Below are 23,578 nucleotides of genomic sequence, written 5' to 3' on the forward strand. Positions count from 1 at the left end.
TTGTCAATTGCCTCTTTGGTGTAACAAAGTAAATTAATCTTCCCTCAATCAGCAATGGATAATCCTAACTCTCCAGACCTTTGTCTAGGGTATGAACTCAGAATCTCCTTTTCTGTTCCTATAAAGATCTTCTGAGAGAAGTGATATTTAGAAATGTTCATCTAAGGAACATAGTATCCCTAGTTAAGGTAATTCAAGTTCTACCTTTGGATCAAGTTAGACCAAAAAGTTTTTTCTTTTCTATAATGAGAATTGTCTAAGTTTCTGTTGTTATCCTTACTGCCAGGAAATTCAAAGCCAAATTGCCAGCTCTATCAAAGCAAGTATAAACAATATAGAGAGATAGCATATTTGCATTTGTAGTTTTTCTTGAATTTGATCCTTATTTTATCAATATATTTATACATCTTGGGGTGTCTATTTGTAAAGACATAGAGTGTAGATAAATAAATTCATATATCAGGAAGAGTTTGTTCAGAAGACTGAAAGGTGATCACTCAACATGAAACTGATAAATCTTTTGTGGGTGTGTGTGTGCTATCAAATACAAGGAATACATTTATTTATTTGATAAAGACAACATGAGAAAAGTAGGTTGGAATGGGCTCAGACTTATTCTCAACTCACCACTGGCGTCTTGGTGTCTGTGCCAACAGTTCAGGAATCAGCAGGCTACCTGGAGATGGTTTGTAACAAGAAGCACAAAACCCAAGTCTCTTCTCCAACACCCCTCTGGTCAGTGGAGAAAGCCTGTAGTGAGGCAAGAGGGGAAGTTGCACCATTCTTCTCACCTCTCCATCACCATTTCATCTTCTGCTTGCTAACCTTGATGTAACTTGAGAGCTGTCCTTGCTTCGGCTGTGCAGTCCAGAAGCCAGAACTTCCTCTAGGAAACTTTTCATGTTATGCACAGTGGGTCCCCCCAGGACAATCCTCACTCCAGGAGTAGTACGGTTCAGGTTATAAACTGTTAGAGCCTCTTCGTAGGTGGCCCCTCCAATTATAAACACAATGATGTCCTGAGGTCTGTCTCTGAGTGTGCTGGGGCCTAGATAAGGATACAGGTTTTCCTTGAGCTTTCCTTTGATGAGATGGTCCAGGGTCTCATGTAAGAAAGGCTGATGCTGAGTATATACATTTTCTACTCCTTTCAATCCTTTGAGGAACTGTTTGGTAATAGCTGCAACATCTTTGGGGCTGAAGAGGTCACTTCCTCTGACCCGTTTACCACCATATTCAACAACTGTAGACACAAGCTTTCGATACTTCTCAGAAACACCTTTATTCCTAAGGTCTATCATAATCCTGGTAGGCTATTGCTTCTGTGTCACTCATAATGTAGAGCATAAAGCATCACCAGGCACACAGCATCAAACTCTGTCACTTTGGGGTTCTGCAGGAGCCTCTTTACATTCTGGAGAGCACTAGAATTGTCATTTTGACAGGCCAGTTCTTGCTCAACCTCCGAAACCTCCAGCAGATTCCACTCACTGACCAAACGAGACAGCTCTCCAACCACTGTCATGTGCTTTGATACAGTCCCAGACATCTTCTTGAATTGTCGGTAATTCGCAACAAAGGTCTTCACATCTGCTATTGATTCTAGTTTTTGCTGTTCTTTTGGTTTCTTCCTCTGAAAGTCTTCCATGAGATTCTTTATGTTGCTACCAATCTCAGCAAAGTTCAGGTACATATTGTTAAGTGTAGAATTCATCATTTTCAGCAGATAGGAACACCTCTCTCAAGTCTTTACTGATCCCTGGCACTCTGGAAAGATCAATCCAATTGTTGTTTATGCCCAGTAGTTCATGGACCATGGCCTGATATGTCCACTGGTTTAGCAATGGGGTGATGGCATCATCGCAGCGATCTAAAATAAGTAACAGTGGAGGAACCTCAGTCCGCCGGAATTCAAACAGTTCATATTCTTTAGTTATCACTTGCTTAACACATTCTGCAAGTCTCTTTGCTGATGAAAGCTGGTAACGAATCATGGGACATTTCTTCAGAGATAAAAGGAGAGCTGTCAGTCCTTGAGTTGCTCTGGATAGTTGGACTGGATCCCAATTTCGACCCTGACAGCAACCCAGAATATTGAGGGAAAACAAATGTGGATTCACAGCAATGTAATCACCATAAAATTCCTGAACCTCAGCCACAACTTCCTGTTCATCAGGTTCAGCTAATGACTTCACATCACTCTTGCTGATCACATTACTGAAATAAATAAAATATATACTGTATTTGGGTCTTTGGAGCTCCTGAATCAGATAATCCACATTCTCCTGCTAGTGTGGGAGGGTCTCCTGCAGAGGCAGAGGGTGGCTGTGGCTCACCATGGGGGCAAGGACACTGGCAGCCTGATAAATCTTAAAAATGTTTTTAAAAGACTAATTAAAAAAATGTTTTAAAATTAAAATGGGTCCAAAAATGTTATCATCATTCACTCACTAGTTTAACGACATTAACTAGTCTATACTGTATATCCCAATACATTAAACAATAAAGATTGTTTTAGCATTGTTATTGTCTGTTAATTGTAAAAACCATATCTCTGGTTTTTGCTATATGTATCACTATGTATTGTAAAACTTAGCAGATCCTCATGTCAATGGCCAGGAAAACTATCCCTAGCATCATGGAGATAGTTATAGCAGGTGCAAAACATCTTATAGAGGACTTTGTTTTCATTTTATAAAACTTTATTTGATTAAAAATTTGCCTTTTCTGTGTACACTGGAATGCTTTATTCCCTATGCATTTTACAGAGTTACAATCTCTCATTTTAAGTATTACCCCAAAAGTAATTTCAGAAAAAAAAAAAGGTTTTGTGAAACTAAACTTGACTTTTAAAAAATCATATGGACAAACAACTCTCAAACAAAACTGGATTAATAATATTTCTTGCCTGTTTAACTACATGACAGATTTCTTGTCCCAGTCCCCTTTCTCAAAAAAAAAAAAAATCATGTGGAAACTAATTTAGAGAAAATATTCTTCCCTAAAGCAGTTAAGGGAAAGGGAAGGGCCAGAAATTTCTTTGGCAAAAAATTCTATCCATAGCCATTTTTGTGTAACTGTTTTGCTTCAATTCAGTACACTCTTTGGAGGGAAGGCGAGATGTTGTTCAGAGTGAGAGTGGTACTCTCCAACTAGCTGAAGTGCAGGAAGTCATCTACAGCCTCTTCCCCATGCTTGCGGCTGCATCCTGGAACCAACTCTGCCAACCCTATGAGTGCAATACCAGGTTAAAAGCCAATGCTAGTTTGGCTGAGATGGTCTCTTCCACTGCAAAACAATGGATAAGATGGGACTGAGAAACAAACACTACATGATGACACTCAATAAAAAAGGTTTAGGGGAGATAAAAAAAGGATTTCAGAGACAGGGACAGGTAGGCTGGTGAAAAACAAATCACATTTTTGCTAAGAAAATTAGATAAAGGAGAGTGACAGAATGGTGATAGCTTGTTCTTCAGAGGAGCTCTGCATGCTCTCATTTTGCTGAAATAGAGGCCAAAGGTCAATTAATTATATTAAGCTTCTGTTTTCTCAGCTTAAACAAACTAAGGTTCATGGGTACCTTCAAAATAATACATGATAGGAGGAAATGGATCCACAAATGACAATACAGCTATGTTTACTCTGATAACTAGCTCATTCACTAGTTTAACATTGGTCTGTTTGTCATGTACAACCCAATAAACTGGCCAATGAAAGGATTGCTTTAGCATTACAGAGATATAATCTAGGTATAACTTTGAGGGTTTCCGTAAATTAATCAGATTACTATCCTTAAGCATCCATGCATTGATATTATCAGGCATAAAAGAACTTGGTTCAAGCCCGGGGACTTGAACCACCCATGACTAGCCACAATGGCACTATACCTCTTTAGCATACTCATCCTTGTGGCCATCAGATGCTTCATTGCTATGACATTGCTAAATATGTAAAGAACTATGGAATAGTTTGTTGGCTGGTAAAACTGCCTGTGGTCTAGTTGCTATTTTACTAGTTATGCAATGTGACATATCTACTGTGGGTTTCTAAGAGACTCGAATCCACAAATATATTCCTCCTGACTCTGCTTCCACATTGCACAGAAGGACACAGGTAAGACAGATTGTCCTATCTCAGAAACAAAGAGGTTGATAGGGCTTCCCTGGTGGCGCAGTGGTTGAGAGTCCGCCTGCCGATGAAGGGGACACGGTTTCGTGCCCCGGTCCGGGAAGATCCCACATGCCGCAGAGCGGCTGGGCCCGTGAGCCATGGCCGCTGAGCCTGCGCATCCGGAGCCTGTGCTCCGCAACGGGAGAGGCCACAACAGTGAGAGGCCCACATACCACAAAAAAAAAAAAAAAAAGAGGTGGATAACCCTGAATATATTTTCTTCACACCATAGTTTAGGGCAAAGGATTGTAGATAAAATTTATGATTTCAGAAAAACAGTATAAAGAAAATAAATATTTGAATGAAAGGCAAAATTTTGCTCTAAGATACTTTTTTTCCCTCTTAGAGATCAATTAATTTAAAACTGATTGACTTTGTTTTTGTATCCCATAACTCTAAGAATAACGTTTTTTTCTTTTTTTTTAATTTTGAATTTAATTTAATTTATTTTTTTTATACAGCAGGTTCTTATTAGTCATCAATTTTATACACATCAGTGTATACATGTCAATCCCAATCGCCCAGTTCAGCACACCACCATCCCCACCCCCCCATGGCTTTCTCCCCTTGGTGTACATACATTTATGCTCTACATTTGTGTCTCAACCTCTGCTCTGCAAACCGGTTCATCTGTACCATTTTTCTAGGTTCCACATACATGCGTTAATATACAATATTTATTTTTCTATTTCTGACTTACTTCACTCTGTATGACAATCTCTAGATCCATTCACATCTCAACAAATAACTCAATTTCGTTCCTTTTTATGGCTGAGTAATATTCCATTGTATATATGTACTACATCTTCTTTATCCATTTGTCTGTCAATGGGCTTTTAGGTTGCTTCCATGACCTGGCTATTGTAAATAGTGCTGCAATGAACATTGGGGTGCATGTGTCTTTTAGAATTATAGTTTTCTCTGGATATATGTCAGTAGTGGGGTTCCTGGATCATATGGTAATTCTATTTTTAGTTTTTTAAGGAACCTCCATACTGTTCTCCATAGTGGCTCTATCAATTTACATTCCCACCAACAGTGCAAGAGGGTTCCCTTTTCTCCACACCCTCTCCAGCATTTGTTGTTTGTAGATTTTCTGATGATGCCCATTCTAACTGGTGTGAGGTGATACCTCATTTTAGTTTTGATTTGCATTTCTCTAATAATTAGTGATGTTGAGCAGCTTTTCATGTACTTCTTGGCCATCTGTATGTCTTCTTTGGAGAAATGTCTATTTAGGTCTTCTGCCCATTTTTGGATTGGGTTATTTGTTTCTTTAATATTGAGCTGCATGAGCTGTTTATATATTTTGGAGATTAATCCTTTGTCTGTTGATTCATTTGCAAATATTTTCTCCCATTCTGAGGGTTGTCTTTTCGTCTTGCTTATGGTTTCCTTTGCTGTGCAAAACTTTTAAGTTTCATTAGGTCCCATTTGTTTATTTTTGTTTTTATTTCCATTACTCTAGGAGATGGATCAAAAAAGATCTTGCCATGATTTATGTCAAAGAGTGTTCTTCCTATGTTTTCCTCTAAGAGTTTTATAGTGTCCGGTCTTACATTTAGGTCTTGAGTCCATTTTGAGTTTATTTTTGTGTATGGTGTTAGGGAGTGTTCTAGTTTCTAAGAATGACTATTAAAGAAATACCTTGAGTGCATGAAAGTTTCCATTCAGTGGATAATTTTGTATAATGTTTCATTCCTCCTTCTTTCCCTGTTATTCTTCAAATTTCTATTAAAAGGTAAGTAATATTATGAAATTTGATGACACACACTGTTAATGCTCTTTGGGTAGGGTGAATGAAGGCCTTTTATATAGGAAGGAAATCGTTATGAAAATATTTTGACTGACATCCACTCATCCTCTATTTACATATCCTTAGTCTCTGGTTTTCTGGGTTTCTATAATTTCTAGCTTATATTCATAGGGTTTTAAAAAAATTCATGAAAGCCCTCTCATTTTTTTCATTTACATGTTCAGGTATAAATAAACTTAAGTAACAGGACCATATGAAGGATTTATTTGAGTTTGGAGTCTGGATTTTGGTAAAGAGAAAGAGTTATGGGGTTCTGTTAAAATAAGTCTGACAAGTCTTGGCCCAAAGTCACTCTGAGGAAGAATATGTCTTCCTTTGAAAGCAAGAGTATAATCAATATTTTCATAAAATATCAATATGAAATAGAATATAGTATGTCAAGCCAGTATTAACATTTCATTAATGAGTATTTCATTTTTTAAAGGCTATATAACAAGAACAGATTAATCTCATAACCTGAAAGTTTTTACTTCATTATTGTTTCTTCTTTATTTCTGGCTAAATTGTACTTTCAAGTGAGTAGACAGAAACATGATGCTATATATTGAATAACTTCAACTAAATATCCATGCTATTCTTCAGTGTTAAGTGATCTCTTAGCTAGAATAAAAAGGGTAGATGTGATGCTCTCTCCAGTCCCAAGTACAGTGTGCCCCAACGTAGAGGTTTCTTGAGTTACTGTTAGAGAATGATTCCAATTCTTAGCAGCCTAATCTCACACTTCAGTATGGATCTCAACTTCTACATCTGTTCAGATGAGCCATTGGCTAAATGGCTGTGTAGTAGTATTCAGCAGTGTTTATTTGTCTTCTTTATGGTGATTTTTAGGACTGGTCATACATACCCCCTTCCTCCTCCCTCTCTATTTTCCATGCATATTTTTGAGAGCCCATATGTCTTAGGAATAAACTTATTGTCTGTTAAGAATTCACAGTCTACTGGGGTTGGGATAAAAATAAAAAAAATTCTAGTACAATATGGTAAGTGTTATGATACCATGAGAACACAGAGGAGAAACACCTAATCTAGTTTATGGGGATTAGGGGAGGCAATTTAAAGATTATACCTGACACAAATACACAGATATTTGCATATACATGTGTCGGCAGACATTTTAAAAAACTAGATTATTATCATTTCAGAAATAAGGTAGTAATGCTTCAGTGTTGGCTGATATGCCTGTCTCTACCATAGTAAAAGAAACACACTGTCTTAATTGGGGGTTAATATTTGCAAACTACTTGACTTTTCTAGTAGAACGGTGGCACATAATTTTGAGGTATTAATGCTTTTCTAATCTCTGCTGTATTTTCAACAGCTGACTTATAGTAAATATCAAAGTAAAACTTTTATAATATGCATGGTAGAGTGGAAAGCATGTCAGATTAGTTTAAAAAAAATAGATGTTAGTCCTACATAGAGGCATTAACTATGTGATTTTGACCAATTTAACTTAATTAAACCTCAGTTTCTTCATTGGAAACATGAAGAAGCTGAGCAAGATGATTTAAAATAATTTTTTTTTCTAGATTTAAACATCTGATTTTATTATAAAAATCTGGTTTATATTAACATTTTGAAATCATTATAATCAGAAGACAATAGATTTTAAGTTCCCACTCCTAGGAAGTGTTTGTATTGTTGATGTTCTCTCCCTCCCTATAAAATTTGACTTTATCTTACTAGTCACACCGTTCCCATCATACTAGCCAAGACCTGTCAGACTGGTTCTAGTTAGATCATCAGTGACTTCTTTCTTCACCTCAATTTAGCCTACAAAGTTGCTGATAGAGCCTGGATACACACACTTGGTGGCAGACCTCGGTCTCCACAGGAACATTCCTTGCTGGTCAGCAATGTATCGGTGAGTTTTCTTCTCTTTTCCTTTGTCTTAAGTTAACTTGTTTAAAATGGCATGAACCACACCAAGGAATGTGTAGATCTCCAATTTATTATTTGCTTAATGTGGGAAACTATTTTTTGATATTTAACATTAAATTATGTCAAGAAATAGGTTTCTCTTCTTTCTATACTAGTGTTCCCTGTCCTCTTGTGACCCATCCCAAACGTTTATGTACTTTCAGAAGAGCTCAACAAAAGATAAAGGCACATGGTGTTTGACAACTGTCTTTTAGTTTGTTTTGTTTTGAGAAAAATAGAATGTGTTTTTAGCTTGGGTTTTTTTTGTCCCAAATTATATTATATTGTATTATATATTATATTTAATACTCAAAATTATACATGAGAAAAAATTCTAAAACCATGAAGATCAAACTTACACTTCTTTCTGTAAGTAAATAGTATAAACTAAAAAAATATATATGTTTTAAAAGAACAAGAAACAATTTAAGAAGACAATGTGATTAAATTATTATAGTTGGATTTTTAAAATAAATCCAATGATGTACCTGGCCACAATCAACTTCTCTAATAGAGAAGTCATAATTATTCTGAGGTTGTTTTCTTTAAAAGTTAGAAACTAAACAGTAACAAGATTTCAGTGTACCAGTTTGGGCTCTGAAAATAATTTTATCTTCATGTTAAAAACTCATTTTCTCTGATTGAGATATTGGCATGCTCTTTTTTGTTAATTTCTGTTTTGAGAAGAAAACAGTTTGAAAAGTATAAAGCTTCTAATGGTATCTTAATAGTGAAAAACACTCAGGCTCTGTAGTTGATAGGAAGAAAGTTCTACATAGTTCTCATGAGAAATTTAATACTCTCTATATTTGTTGATGAATCAACTAAGAGCTACAGACATCACAAATTAAATCAGACTTTTCAAGGCTTCCTGCCTTCTGCAAGTACTTCTCTATAATCCATGATGGTTTTGTGTCCTACCCTTTTTACCTGGATTATCTTTAAGAATATTACTATAGAAAACAGTGCTTTTATTTAAACATATAATTTCTATCAAACTCAAGATTCTAAATTGATTTCAGGCTTTGTCTACACTAAATCTGAGTGAGTCTGGAGTTTGTGTAGGGGAGTTATAATTTGGAGATATTGGAATGAATTTTTCTGAGTATAGTCTCTAATTTGAAGCAAAGATGTTTTCAGTCTTGCTTCAGAATAGATGGAAGATACCTCTCAAGGAAAAACAAACAAACAAAAAACTCCTTCCTGATCTAAAAATTGTATACAAAGTGGAGCATATCGATGTTTGAGTCGGCCTAGGAGATGTTCAGAGAATGGGCTAGAGTGAAAAGGGATTAAATTTATTAGCACATTTGCTGGAATAAGTGTACCAACAAGAATGCTTTGAAAAAAGAGGTATATTGAGATATATAGGCAATTTCTTTTTAAGGCCATTTGCTCATAACTGGGAAGGCATATCAGAAACATGTGGAGAGTTTTATCAAATGGCATGTTCCTTCCTCTTTGACCAAATTTTTGATAGCCCCTTCCTCACTCTACCTGTTCTAAATGAAAACCACTATGTTAGAATTTAAAGGTTAGAAGAAATTTGGACCAGGTAAACATTATTCTTCAGATGCTATCGTTTTCTTCAAACTCTGATTTTATACTATCCTTTGAATATGAAGAAGTCAACACATTAATTTTATAAAAACACATACAACAGAGGGTTAAAGAAGACTTTTTCCAGTATAAGTTTATAGGGAAGAGATTTGAGAAGAGAAGAATATATTTATTAAATAGATTTATTATTGATGGGAACGTCTGCCAACTCTATTCACCAGCAACCACTGAAAACCAGCAACCACTGACAGCAGACCAAATTTGTAGACATTAATATCTACACATGTTTAGATAGATGAAGGTAAACTGAGTAATATTCAAATGAAACAAAATGGACAACTTTAATTTTTAGTTGGTAGGGTAAGTATTATCTCTCAACATGTGACCCATGGACCCCCTCCATTAGATTCACTGGGTACTTATTAAAAACAGAAAAGTCCAGTTCTCATCCAAGAAATTCCCATGAATCTCTGGTTGAGGCATGGGAATTGTATTAAAAGTTACACAAGGTAATTCTTATTTACTGTACAGTTGGAGAAGAACTGATACAGTACAAAGCCATAAAAAAGGAACTTGTAAGATAGAAAGAAATTAAAGTGGAAATGAAATAGGTCAGTTTTTGAAGTGATAGCTCTTTGTTTTATTTAAACTGGTATAATTATACCTCAATGGGAGGTGTTCTCTCGCAGTTTACGTTTTCCTCCAAGGGAGAAGAGTAGTCATTTATGCAACATAGTGATGATTAAGGAAAAGAGGATAATTTCAGAATGTCTGGAAAACTGAAGGGAGGATACAGACATAATTTGGGTAGTTTGTGTAAGACAGGGAGGGTGGTCTTATTTGGATTAAGAATCTATTTGTTTACAGGGAAAAATGTCAATGTAAAATTAATCTATTGTAGCAACCTCTTCCTTTTTGCCCTGAAATTAGTCAATAGATAATGACACTGAAGGGTCCCTCTACTGAGGTGCAGGTCCAGAGTTGCTTTATGATAGTGCTCCAAGTGTTTAATGCTGTGCCTCACTTCTCCTTCAGCTAAGATCAGTCCTGGTCCATGTAACAACTTTTAATGAGTTCTCATTGTGTACTAAGTTCTGTATGGAAGAAAACTTTGTTGAGCACCTATTATGTATTGCACATTTTGTAAAATGCTTTCTGATTGAATTTTGGCAATACTTTGAGAAACCATTATTGTTATCTCTCCTTAAAAAGATGAAATAACTGCAGCTCAGATGGTCCAGGGTTAGTAAGTGTTGGATCTAGAACCTGACCTTGGCATTTCTGGCTTTAAAGTCTATGTTCTTTCTACTGTAACACACTGTCTTATCATGTGTGGGAAGCTAAAAGAAGAGTCTTTGGAAAGTTTGCCCTCTAACAGAGAAATGGAAAACGTGCACACATGCATATACACACACAGAGAAAATGTGTATGTATGTGTAGGCATACATGTTTATATAATGTATAGGCAGAGAAACAGGTCAATACAAGTTAATATGAAAGAATGCACTTATGCTGAAGGAGGAAGGGTGGTGGTATAATTTTACTTTCATTGACAGGTCTTTACAAATGTTTTGAAGAATGCACAGACTGCCATTGTTTAATTTTCTCAAAACTGTCTCTGTTTAAACAAGATAAGAACATGACCTAACTTTTCCACACTATCTCAAAGGTGATCAGTGACTGAGAGTACAGCACTTCAATTTTATCCTCACTGTTTTCTAAAAAAGATCGCAACCTTTGCTATTGTGTGAAAATCAAGTTCATCTTAGTGCAGCATTTCATGGAAGGAATTCATCAGTCTGTAATAATTACAACTGTCTAGTGAACCTTTGTTATTTTTTCATTAGTGTCTGCTTTCCTCCAAAAATATCATTGCTTCAATATAATAAGGGAATAAATAGAGACATTCAAGAAAAAAAGTAACATTATGTGCTTCCTTGTCAGCACTGAGATTTATAATTATGCCTGATGCTTTTGTGCTTGAGGATGGGGCTCTTGGGCAGTTGTGGAGCAGGTCTTCTAAGATGGTCGGTGGTGAAATGAGTGCTCTGTCTGCATTTCATGGCTTTATCGGGGTTAGATTTTAGAGGAACTCTACTAAGTACGTCTCAAAGCACACTCCTCTGGACATATTCTCATCGAAGATGGTGGATAAGAATTGTGAGGAATGTTCTCAGGGTTTCAAGCATAATTTGGTAGGTTTGAAATGAGCGGATTAGAGGGTAGGAAAGTTTTAAGAAGTTGAGAAAAGAAAATGGGCTGCAGAGATACCAGGTCATGCCAGAACCTGCAAGCCGAACCTTCTCCCAGGTACATATATGGCCTGCATGGTTGAGCAATTTCTGAGATTTTTAGAATAGTAATTCTGAGATGATAGAACTAAGTTTAGGGGAATCCAAAGTATCAGTCACCATTAAATTCTATCTTGTAGTCTTTCAACCTTTTATCTGAAGATGTCAGATGATGTCTTTTGTTTGAAGCTGCAAAAGCAGATACAGAAGGATTTAGCACTCTGTTTAAAGTTGAGCTATGAGTCAGTGCAGAACAAATAATAATTGCTATCATTTGTTTCACATGTACTGTGTGCCAACTACTGTTCTAAAATAGCATGTGCATTTAATTTTTATAACAAACAATGGTTATATTATTATACCCATTTCACAGATGAGGAAACTGAGGCTCAGACAGTATTTGCCCAGAGGTGATAATGGCAGAACTGGGAATTAACCCAGGTCTATCTGACTCCCACCCATGCTCTTAATCAATGCTATATCATCCCCACAATTCCTCCTTTATCTACCTAGGTGATGCTACTGCTATGCTGATTTAACTGTCTTATTGTGTTAAAAGATATAAAAGTTATATTTACAAGGAACAAAGTTATTATTCAATGGATAATCTTCTAAGTAGACCTCCGAGGCTTGTAGACAGGAAGTATCTCTGTGTTCTATAAATTAAGGGATACCACAGTCAAAGATTAGGTAGTTTTCATGTGGTCACAGGAATGGGTGAGTCAGTCAATACTAAAGCTCGAATCTGTCCTCCCAGTTCACCTGTGTACCGATTCCAATGTTGTCAAGTAGAAGAGTTAAACCAACACAGGTGTCTACTTGATCCAGGAAATATTATTTTTACTGTTATTACTATTACCATTTGAATTTGTATAGAATTATATGGACGTTTAAAAATTGGTTATTGCACATTAAAAGCTTAGCAGGTCACAGCAAAATTCAGAGAGGGTATATATAGTAGGATATATATGTATATACACATATATAATGTATGTTCTTTACACATAATTCTAACATATATTCTTATTTGATACCTATCAACAACTGTGAAGCAGACAATTTTAATATTATCATGATTTCACAGATAGGAAAACCAAAGATTAGGAAGACTGAGATTTCTAAATCTCTGAGTAAGTGATTGGTAGAACTGGAGTTTGACATACATTTCTAACTCTGGCCCTGAACTTTCTAATACTTCCTACTGCCTCCATTACATCATGATCCCTGGAATCACAAGTGTTCCCCTTGGTTAAGCAGAGATAACTTTCCTTTCTCTTTAAACAATTAGCTTAACCCTTGTGTCTCATCTTTTCCTAGTCCAGAAAATACCAAAGATAATAAATAATACATCTAAAATACTTCAAACCAATCTTTCAAACCTTAGAGTACATTCAAGTTGTAATTAAGCACTTGGATATATATTACTGGATTCAACAGCAAAGCTAGATTTGGGATTCTTTTTTTTTTAACATCTTTATTGGAGTATAATTGCTTTACAATGGTGTGTTAGTTTCTGCTTTATAACAAAGTGAATCAGTTATACATATACATATGTTCCCATATCTCTTCCCTCTTGCATTTCCCTCCCTCCCACCCTCCCTATCCCACCCCTCTAGGTGGTCACAAACCACCAAGCTGATCTCCCTGTGCTATGCAGCTCCTTCCCACTAGCTAGCTATTTTATGTTTGGTAATGTATATATGTCCATGCCACTCTCTCACTTTGTTACAGCTTACCCTTCCCCCTCCCCATATCCTCAAGTCCATTCTCTAGTAGGTCTATGCCTTTATTCCCGTCTTACCCCTAGGTTCTTCATGACCATTTTTTTTCTTTCTTAAATTCCATATATATGTGTTAGCATACGGTATTTATTTTTCTCTTTCTGACTTACTTCACTCTGTATGACAGACTCCAGGTCCATCCACCTCACTACAAATAACTCAATTTCGTTTCTTTTTATGGCTGAGTAATATTCCATTGTATCATCTGACACCAGTCAGAATAGCCGTCATCAAAAATTCTAGAAACAATAAATGCTGGAGAGGGTGTGGAGAAAAGGGAACACTCTTGCACTGTTGGTGGGAATGTAAATTGATACAGCCACTATGGAGAACAGTATGGAGGTTCCTTACAAAACTAAAAATAGAATTACCATACGACCCAGCAATCGCACTACTGGGCATGTACCCTGAGAAAACCATAATTCAAAAAGAGTCATGTACCAAAATGTTCATTGCAGCTCTATTTACAATAGCCAGGACATGGAAGCAACCTAAGTGGCCATCAACAGATGAATGGATAAAGAAGATGTGGCACATATATACAATGGGCTTCTTAAGTAGAGTTCTAAATCTTTGCACAAAACTGTACACATCATGGCTGACCATTGGCTTGATGTATAGATTCTTAGAGCTAGAAAGGTCCAAAGGTGAGTAGTTTTACACATTTTCTTTACCAGTTGAATCCCTTTCACACATAAGGCTAATGCAAACCCCTGCTGTGTGGAGCAGGTTGCTCCGGGTGGAGTGGGAATAAGGCTTGGGAGCCTCACCTGTTCCATCTTCTCCTTATCCCCTCAGTCACATGAGGCAATTTGAGGGATTTTTCAACCTGTTTTGAAAACAAATTAATTCCTCATTATGAAGGAGGAACAATGACAAAGTCAACATTTGCTGTGCATGTACTGTGTACTTGGCATAATGCCAATGGCATAATGCCAATTGCTCTATAAGTGTTATTCCATTTAATCCTTAGAAGAAACCTATAGTTAGGTTCTATCATTATCCCCATTTATGGGAGGGGAAACGTAGATTTAGAGAAGGTGAGTAACTTGCTTGGAGCCATCTAGCTAGTAAGAGGTAGAGCCAGGGCGAAACCCAAGCTATTTGACGCAAAAGCCCAGACCTATATCCACTAAGCAAGAAAATAGAAGTCATTTGCTTAAAGTTGTAGAACTTTTTACAATGAGATCCTCGATGAAAACTTGGTCTCCTTATTTATTAGTATCAGATTTATTACTTGTATCTCTAAATTGTGCAGCTAGAAAATATTAAGTAAAAATATTTTATTAAGTAAATATATTTCTTGAATGTCCTCTTCTCCCAAAGGTAATTACATAAAAAATCACAATTTACCTTGATTGCAACTAATCTGTTTTGCATATTGCAATAGTATCAGCTTAGATATGAGTGGCAGGAAGCTTAGGATAAAGTGGCTTACATAAAATGTCACTTTATTTCAGTTTAATGTAAAACAAGTCTGGAGATAGTCAGGTAGGGGCTGATAGGGAGGTTTACCAAGTAATTAGGAATCTAGGCTTCTACTGCTGTGCTGTCCCATCAATATGAACATATATCCTCCCAATCATGGTTTAGTATGGTTGCCAGAGCTCCAATTAGCACATCAGGATTCTACCCACTGGAATAGAGACTCCATTGGTCAGAACTTATATTCATAGGGAGAGTCATGGATAAAGGACACTATTCTATTTTCCAGGGGGCCATATGCTCAACCAAAAATCAAAGGTTCTATTATTAAGGAAAATATTTGGGACAGGCACCTATGAGTCTGTAGCACAGATATGCTTAGTTTGAATGATGAGAGGTATATCTTGTTGTGATGAACAGTAGGCAGATGAATATATGGGTTGGAAGTTTAGACAAGTGATCTGTATTTATAGATTTGGTAGCCATCAGCATTTAGATATGAATTAAAGACATGGACATTAGTGACTGAAAATATTTAGCCCTTTTGGATAAAATAATACTTTAAAAAATAAATTTATTATTTTTGACTGTGTTGGGTCTTTGTTGCTGCTCATGGGCTTTCTCTAGTTGGGGCGAGAGGGGGCTACTCTTCGTTGTGGTGCGCAGGCTTCTCATTGCGGTGACTTCTCTTGTTGCGGAGCATAGGCTCTAGGCACACGGGCTTTAGTAGATGCTGTGCATGGGTTCAGTAGCTGTGGCTCATGGGCTCTAGAGTGCAGGATCAGTAGTTGTGGTGCATGGGCTTAGTTGCTCCTCGACATGTGGGATCTTCCTGGACCAGGGCTCGAACCCATGTCCCCTGCATTGGCAGGCAGATTCTTAACCACTGCGCCACCTGGGAAGCCCTAGATAAAATAATACTTTTATAATTTTATAGTATTTGCACAGTAAATTCTACCTTATTCTAATATGAATCTGAGCATATTTCACTATGTTATTATTAAAATGCCAATATATTAAAGTATAATTAAGTAAATATATTTATATTAAGTAAATATATAATGATCAACTTCACAAATTTGTGTTCCATCCATAAGTTAAGACTCAATACTTCCATTATATTATAGGTCAGCAACTGAGGCAGGAAATTCATTAATCAAGAAATCCCTCTTGGGCTTCCCTGGTGGCGCAGTGGTTGGGAGTCCGCCTGCCGATGCAGGGGACACGGGTTCGTGCCCCGGTCTGGGAGGATCCCGCATGCCGCAGAGCGGCTGGGCCCGTGAGCCATGGCGCTGGGCCTGCGCGTCCGGAGCCTGTGCTCCGCAGGGGGAGAGGCCACAGCAGTGAGAGGCCCGCCTACCGCAAAAAAAAAAAAAAAAAAAAAAGAAATCCCTCTTTTGGAAGAATAATACAAACACTAACAAGAGTTAATACGTTTCTAGTTGTCCCTCATTGCTAAATTAATTCAGATAGGGTTTTATTATATACAGAAATTTCTAGATTATCTGAGGGATTCTTTGTGTATGGCTTACAGTACTTGCCAGGGAAGCAGCAGCCAGGAGGACACCACACAGTCTAACACATGTTGCAGCTGGCACACTCCAATTTTAAGGCCCATCAGTGGCTTGCACAAAATGCAGTTTTACAAGTCTAGGAATTTTAAAACTGGCTTAGGATGCAAGTAGTCAAGAAACTTAATGACTTCCTCATATGAAACTTGGATTATTTCAAATAACTTGCAGACTCTTAATTTGACCATTCCAAATGATCTGGCATGTAGCCATCGGAAAAATAACATGTGAAAAATTATGTTAAAGTTGATTGTTTAAAAATGCTAAATTTTAATTATAATAATGTTGAGCATTTTTAGGTTATTTGAGGCATGGAAGGCGAGCTTTGGTGGAAACTAAAGAACAGCTAGATCAATTAAAATTCTCATTGTTTTCTAACAAATGAAGAAAATGAGAGCATACTTCACATCATTTAAGTTGGGGGTTACAGGATGCTGGAACTTCCGTGACGTTGAATATGCTCTCAGATTTCTCATCTGAGAAACTTAGGACTTAGATGAAAGGACTTAGTCTTTCAATAAAAGTTCTAAGATGGAGACACAGGTCACTGGTCTTCCAGTTCAGAGTTATTTCCACCATATCATGTCAACTTTCATAAGAGGCATCTAGACAAAGTCATGAGAAAGATTTGGTAGAAAGATATCTAATGTTACAAAAAATTTCTGAAAGGCAGTGTTATACATTAGCAGCTTCAAGAGTGTCTCTAGCTCAGGTTTCTCAACCATTTTTTCTTCTGATACAACAGCCACAACATAGTCACACACTCCCTGTTAATACTTTTTTTTCTTCCACATTTATTTATTTATTTATTTATTTACTTACTTACTTACTTATTTATTTTTGCGGTACGCGGGCCTCTCACTGTTGTGGCCTCTCCCGTTGCGGAGCACAGGCTCCGGATGCGCAGGCTCAGTGGCCATGGCTCACGGGCCCAGCCGCTCGGCGGCATGTGGGATCCTCCCAGAATGGGGTATGAACCCGCGTCCCCTGCATCGGCAGGTGGACTCTCAACCACTGCACCACAAGGGAAGCCCTTCCACATTTTAAAGTGCATACGATTCCCTATGACTAGCTGCAACGGTGTCTCTTGTCAACATTTCTGTGGGAAACTGCTGCTTTTAAAATTGCTTACTCAGATCATTTTGACTTATTATCTTGAACTGCAAAGAGTGTGAAGAAAATAAAGCAAATATGTTAGTGTAATTAAGTGTTAAAGTAGCTCACTTTATAATTCTATAGACCCATACCTAATTACTTAATAATATCTTTAAATTTTTTGCACCCCATCTATCTGTGACTGTAAATTTCTAGACGTCAGGCAGAGTGCCAACCTAAATCTCAGTTTGTAGTTTCCTGTGCTGCATCATATCTGGCTGGGAACTTAACAAAGAGCTAGATGATAACACAGTGGAGATCAGAGACATTCGTTACAGTTGAATTGTCATTAATAGTTATATAACACACGTGTCCAATAAAAGCCTGATGATACCATATTTGTAATCACAAATTCCTTTTAAAGTAGGTGGGATGAAACATATTATCACTTGAGTTTTATTGTTAGTTAAATATAGGAGTCGTTAAGCTATGGGTTTTACCTGGGTTAACAGTCAGTGGTAGGGTTTTCTTTCATTCCCAATATTTATTAAAAACTTACTATTGCACTAAGTAATACTATGCTTATTAAAAACTTATTATGGTACTAAGTAATAACATATTTTTATGTCTATGATTTCAACTTTTAGGTACTTTATAATGTGAAAATGCCACACAGAGCCATTTCAATAATTCACAAAGTGTTGTCAGATATTTAAAAGAATTATCTTCTAGTTTGGAATAAATAATTTCATACTGCTTCCCCCACATAAAATTTCTTTTACTGAATAGTCATTGGTGCCATTTTCCAGTATTGAGGGGCATACTAAGAGTGTTATAAAACAAATTTTTGTTTCTATGCTAAGAATATTGTGGAGAATAGAGTTCATGATATTACACAGTATTCTTTTTATTAGAATCTAAAAGAATTGTATTGCGGCTAAGTAATTGCTCAGTTTTAATCTTATGGGTGATATGAAGAATGTACCTGAATAGAGTTTAGTTGTTTTCTTGTTTAGTTTTGTTTAGTTTTACTTTTGAGTTGGCTGCTAGAAAGCTACAAAGTTTGTTGGCTGACTTAAGGAAATATCTAGATAGGAATTATGATATGTAGTTTTAGTACTATTCTCATTTTGTGTTTTCACTTATGTTTTGCTTTATTCTTGCATCTCTATGTTTAATTTAATACCATATCTATAAATGTAATTTAATACTATATATAATTTAATAATTATGTAAATGTAAATATATATCTTTATAAGCTACCTTAAATCAGTCTAGAACAAGGTAGAATATAAATAAAACATTTAGAATAAAAACAATGGGTTTTCCACCATTTGTCTTGGTGCATTAAAAGAAAATGGAAACAGTTGTCTGGTAATTAGACTACCACCTTGTTATGATTGTAACTTCTCTTTGAGACCTATTCACAGTTATTATGGTAGGGAATGCACACATAATTCGGTCCAAGGGCCTGGCTGATGCTATCAGACACTTTATAGGTATGTTTGTATAACAGTGGACACGACAGCACTAGGTTATTTGTAATTTATTTTTTGAATTGTATTTTATTTATTTTCTTATACAGCAGGTTCTTATTAGTCATCAATTTTATACACTTCAGTGTATACATCTCAATCCCAATCTCCCAATTCATCACACCATCCCCCCACCCCCCGCTGCTTTCCCTGTTTGGGGTCCATACGTTTGTTCTCTACATCTGTGTCTCTATTTCTGCCCTGCAAACCGGTTCATCTGTACCATTTTTCTAGGTTCCACATATATGCATTAATATACGATATTTGTTTTTCTCTTTCTGACTTACTTCACTCTGTATGACAGTCTCTAGATCTATCCACATCTCAACAAATGACCCAATTTCGTTCCTTTTTATGGCTGAGTAATATTCTATTGTATATATGTACCACATCTTCTTTATCCATTCATCTCTCAATGGGCATTTAGGTTGCTTCCATGACCTAGCTATTGTAAATAGTGCTGCAATGAACACTGGGGTGCATGTGTCTTTTTGAATTATGGTTTTCTCTGGATATATGCCCAGTAGTGGGATTGCTGGATCATATGGTAATTCTATTTTTAGTTTTTTTAAGGAACCTCCATACTGTTCTCCATAGTGGCTCTATCAATTTACATTCCCACCAACAGTGCAAGAGGGTTCCCTTTTCTTCACACCCTCTCCAGCATTTGTTGTTTGTAGATTTTCTGATGATGCCCATTCTAACTGGTGTGAGGTAATACCTCATTGTAGTTTTGATTTGCATTTCTCTAATAATTAATGATGTTGAGAAGCTTTTCATGTGCTTCTTGGCTATCTGTATGTCTTCTTTGGAGAAATGTCTATTTAGGTCTTCTGCCCATTTTTGTATTGGGTTTTTTTTTCACACACACACAAACACACACACACACACACTGTATTTTATTTTTACAAGAGATAAACTGACACCAAGCACTGTAAATGGATGACTACAACAAAAGCAACAATGATTGCACTTACCAAACATGAAACATACTCATACTATGTCATAATTGACATTCAGTCCAGTAATCCTCCACTGTAACAGCTCCTTTACTTTGCAGTGAAAATTGAATTGTATATTGAATTGAATTGTATATTTGAATTGTATATTTTTTGCCTCTGAGTCCTTGTGGGCTTTTTTTTTTATTCAAACAGAAAGTCACAAAAATTATAATCATCCTCATCAGTTCACTCAGTCCCATGTAATTTTTTTTCATCTTGATCTTTTGTTAGCACTTTTATGAATTCATCAGTTTTCCATCAGAGTTCTGAAAATGCTTATTCATTCAGTTCAGCAATATAGTCAGTTACCAGAAACCTGTACTGGTCAGAGTCTTTTCCATGAATTCCTTGAAGATGAAACCCTTTTATAGGAAGATATTTGCAAAAGCATCACAGTGGGCTGTTTGTTTTTTTTAATATTGAGCTTCATGAGCTGTTTATATATTTTGGAGACTAATCCTTTGTCCACTGATTAGTTTGCAAATGTTTTCTCCCATTCTGAGGGTTGTCTTCTCATCTTGTTTGTGGTTTCCCTTGCTGTGCAAAAGCTTTGAAGTTTCATTAGTTCCCATTTGTTTATTTTCATTTTTATTTCCATTACTCTAGGAGGTGGATCCAAAAAGATCTTGCTGTGATTTATGTCAAACAGTGTTCTTCCTATGTTTTCCTCTAAGAGTTTTATAGTGTCCAGTCTTACATTTAGGTCTCTAATCCATTTTGAGTTTATTTTTGTGTATGGTGTTAGGGAGTGTTCTAATTTCATTCTTTTACATGTAGCTGTCCAGTTTTCCCAGCACCAATTATTGAAGAGACAGTCTTTTCTCCATTGTATATCCTTGCCTCCTTTGTCATAGATTAGTTTACCATAGGTGTGTGGGTTTATCTCTGGGCTTTCTATATTGTTCCATTGATCTATGTTTCTTTTTTTGTGCCAGTACCATACTGTCTTGATTACTGTAGCTTTATAGTGTAGTCTGAAGTCAGGGAGTCTGATTACTCCAACTCCATCTTTATCCTTCAAGACTGCTTTGGCTATTTGGGGTCTTTTCTGTCTCCCTACAAATTTTAAGATTTTTTGCTCTGATTCTGTAAAAAATGCCCTTTGTAATTTGATAGGGGTTGCACTGAGTCTGTAGATTGCTTTGGGTAGTATAGTCATTTACACAATATTGATTCTTCCAATCCAAGAACATGGCATATCTCTCCATCTGTTGGTATCATATCTAATTTCTTTCATCAGTGTCTTATAGTTTTCTGCATAAAGGTCTTTTGTCTCCCTAGGTAGGTTTATTACTAGGTATTTTATTCTTTTTGTTGCAATGTTAAATGGGAGTGTTTCCTTAATTTCTCTTTCAGATTTTTCATCATTAGTGTATAGGAATGCAAGAGATTTCTGTGCATTAATTCTGTATCCTGCAACTTTACCAAATTCACTGATTAGCTCTAGTAGTTTTCTGGTGGCATCTTTAGGATTCGCTATGTATAGTATCATGCCATCCACAAAGAGTGACAGTTTTACTTCTTCTTTTCCAATTTGTATTCCTTTTATCTCTTTTTCTTCTCTGATTGCCATGGTTAGGACTTCCAAAACTATGTTGAATAATAGTGGTGAGAGCAGACATCATTGTCTTGTTCCTGATATCAGAGGAAATGCTTTCAGTTTTTCACCATTGAGACTGATGTATGCTGTGGGTTTGTCGTATATGGCCTTTATTATGTTGAGGTAGGTTCCCTCTATGCCCACTCTCTGGAGAGTTTTTATCATAAATGGATGTTGAATTTTGTCAAAAGCTTTTTCTGCATTTATTGAGATGATCATATGGTTTTTATTGTTCAATTTGTTAATATGGTGTATCACATTGATTGATTTGCATATATTGAAGAATCCTTGCATCTCTGGGATAAATCCCACTTGATCATGGTGTATGATCCTTTTAATGTGTTGTTGGATTCTGTTTGCTAGTATTTTGTTGAGAATTTTTGCATCTATATTCATGAGTGATATTGCTCTGTAATTTTCTTGTTTTGTAGTATCTTTGTCTTGTTCTGGTATCATGGTGATGGTGGCCTCATAGAATGAGTTGGGAGTGTTCCTTTCTCCACAATTTTTTGGAAGAGTTTGAGAAGGATGGTGTTAGTTCTGTAAATGTTTGATGGAATTCACCTGTGAAGCCATCTGGTCCTGGACTTTTGTTTGTTGGAAGATTTTTAATCACAGTTTCAATTTCATTACTTGTGATTGGTCTGTTCATATTTTCTATTTCTTCTTGGTTCAGTCTTGGAAGGTTATACCTTTCTAAGAATTTGTCCATTTCTTCCAGGTTGTCCATTTTATTGGCATAGAGTTGCTTGTAGTAGTCTCTTAGGATGCTTTGTATTTCTGCAGTGACTGTTGTAACTGTTCTGTTTTCATTTCTAATTTTATTTATTTGTGTCTTCTCCCTCTTTTTCTTGATGCATCTGGCTAGTGGTTTATATCTTCTCAAAGAACCAGCTTTTAGTTTTATTGATCTTTGCTATTGTTTTCATTGTTTCTATTTCATTTATTTCTGCTCTGATCTTTATGATTTCTTTCCTTCTGCTAACTTTGGGTTTTGTTTGTTCCTCTTTCTCTAGTTCCTTTAGGTGTAAGGTTAGACTGTTTATTTGAGGTTTTTCTTGTTTCTTGAGGTAGGCTTGTATAGCTATAAACTTCCCTCTTAGAACTGCTTTTGCTGCATCCCATAGGTTTTGGATCATCGTGTTTTCATTGTCATTTGTCTCTAGGTATTTTTTGATTTCTTCTTTGATTTCTTCAGTGATCTCTTGGTTATTTGGTAATGTATTTTTTAGCCTCCATGTGTTTGTGTTTTTTACGTGTTTTCCCCTGTAATTCATTTCTAATCTCATACCGTTGTGGTCAGAAAAGATGCTTGATATGATTTCAATTTTCTTAAATTTAATGAGGCTTGATTTGTGACCCAAGATGTGATCTATCCTGGAGAATGTTCCATGTGCACTTGAGAAGAAAGTGTAATCTGCTGATTTTGGATGGAATGTCATATAAATATCAGTTAAGTCCACCTTGTTTAATGTGTCATTTAAAGCTTCTATTTCCTTATTTATTTTCATTTTGGATGATCTGTCCATTGGTGTAAGTGAGGTGTTAAAGTCCCCCACTATTATTGTGTTACTGTCAATTTCTTCTTTTATAGCTGTTAGCAGTTGCCTTATGTATTGAGGTGCTCCTATGTTGGGTGCATATATGTTTATAATATTTGTTATATCTTCTTCTTAGATTGATCCCTTGATCATTATGTAGTGTCCTTCCTTGTCTCTTGTAACATTCTTTATTTTAAAGTCTATTTTATCTGCTATGAGTATTGCTACTCCAGCTTTCTTCTGATTTCTATTTGCATGGAATATCTTTTT

General features: G+C 36.2%; 1 pseudogene across 1 annotated transcript; it reads right to left on the reverse strand.

Annotated features, from left to right (window-relative positions):
• Nucleotides 1–438: 438 nt before the first annotated feature.
• LOC308627405 (vacuolar protein sorting-associated protein 45-like) lies at nt 439–14,319 on the reverse strand (annotated as a pseudogene). Its single transcript has 2 exons — nt 14,311–14,319; nt 439–2,288 (listed from the first exon to the last, which is right to left on the reverse strand). The product of its transcript is annotated as a vacuolar protein sorting-associated protein 45-like (transcript).
• Nucleotides 14,320–23,578: the final 9,259 nt, after the last annotated feature.

This window comes from Mesoplodon bidens, assembly GCF_964165515.1.
Source record: "Mesoplodon bidens genome assembly, chromosome: 1".
Classification (NCBI taxonomy): Eukaryota; Metazoa; Chordata; class Mammalia; order Artiodactyla; family Ziphiidae; genus Mesoplodon; species Mesoplodon bidens.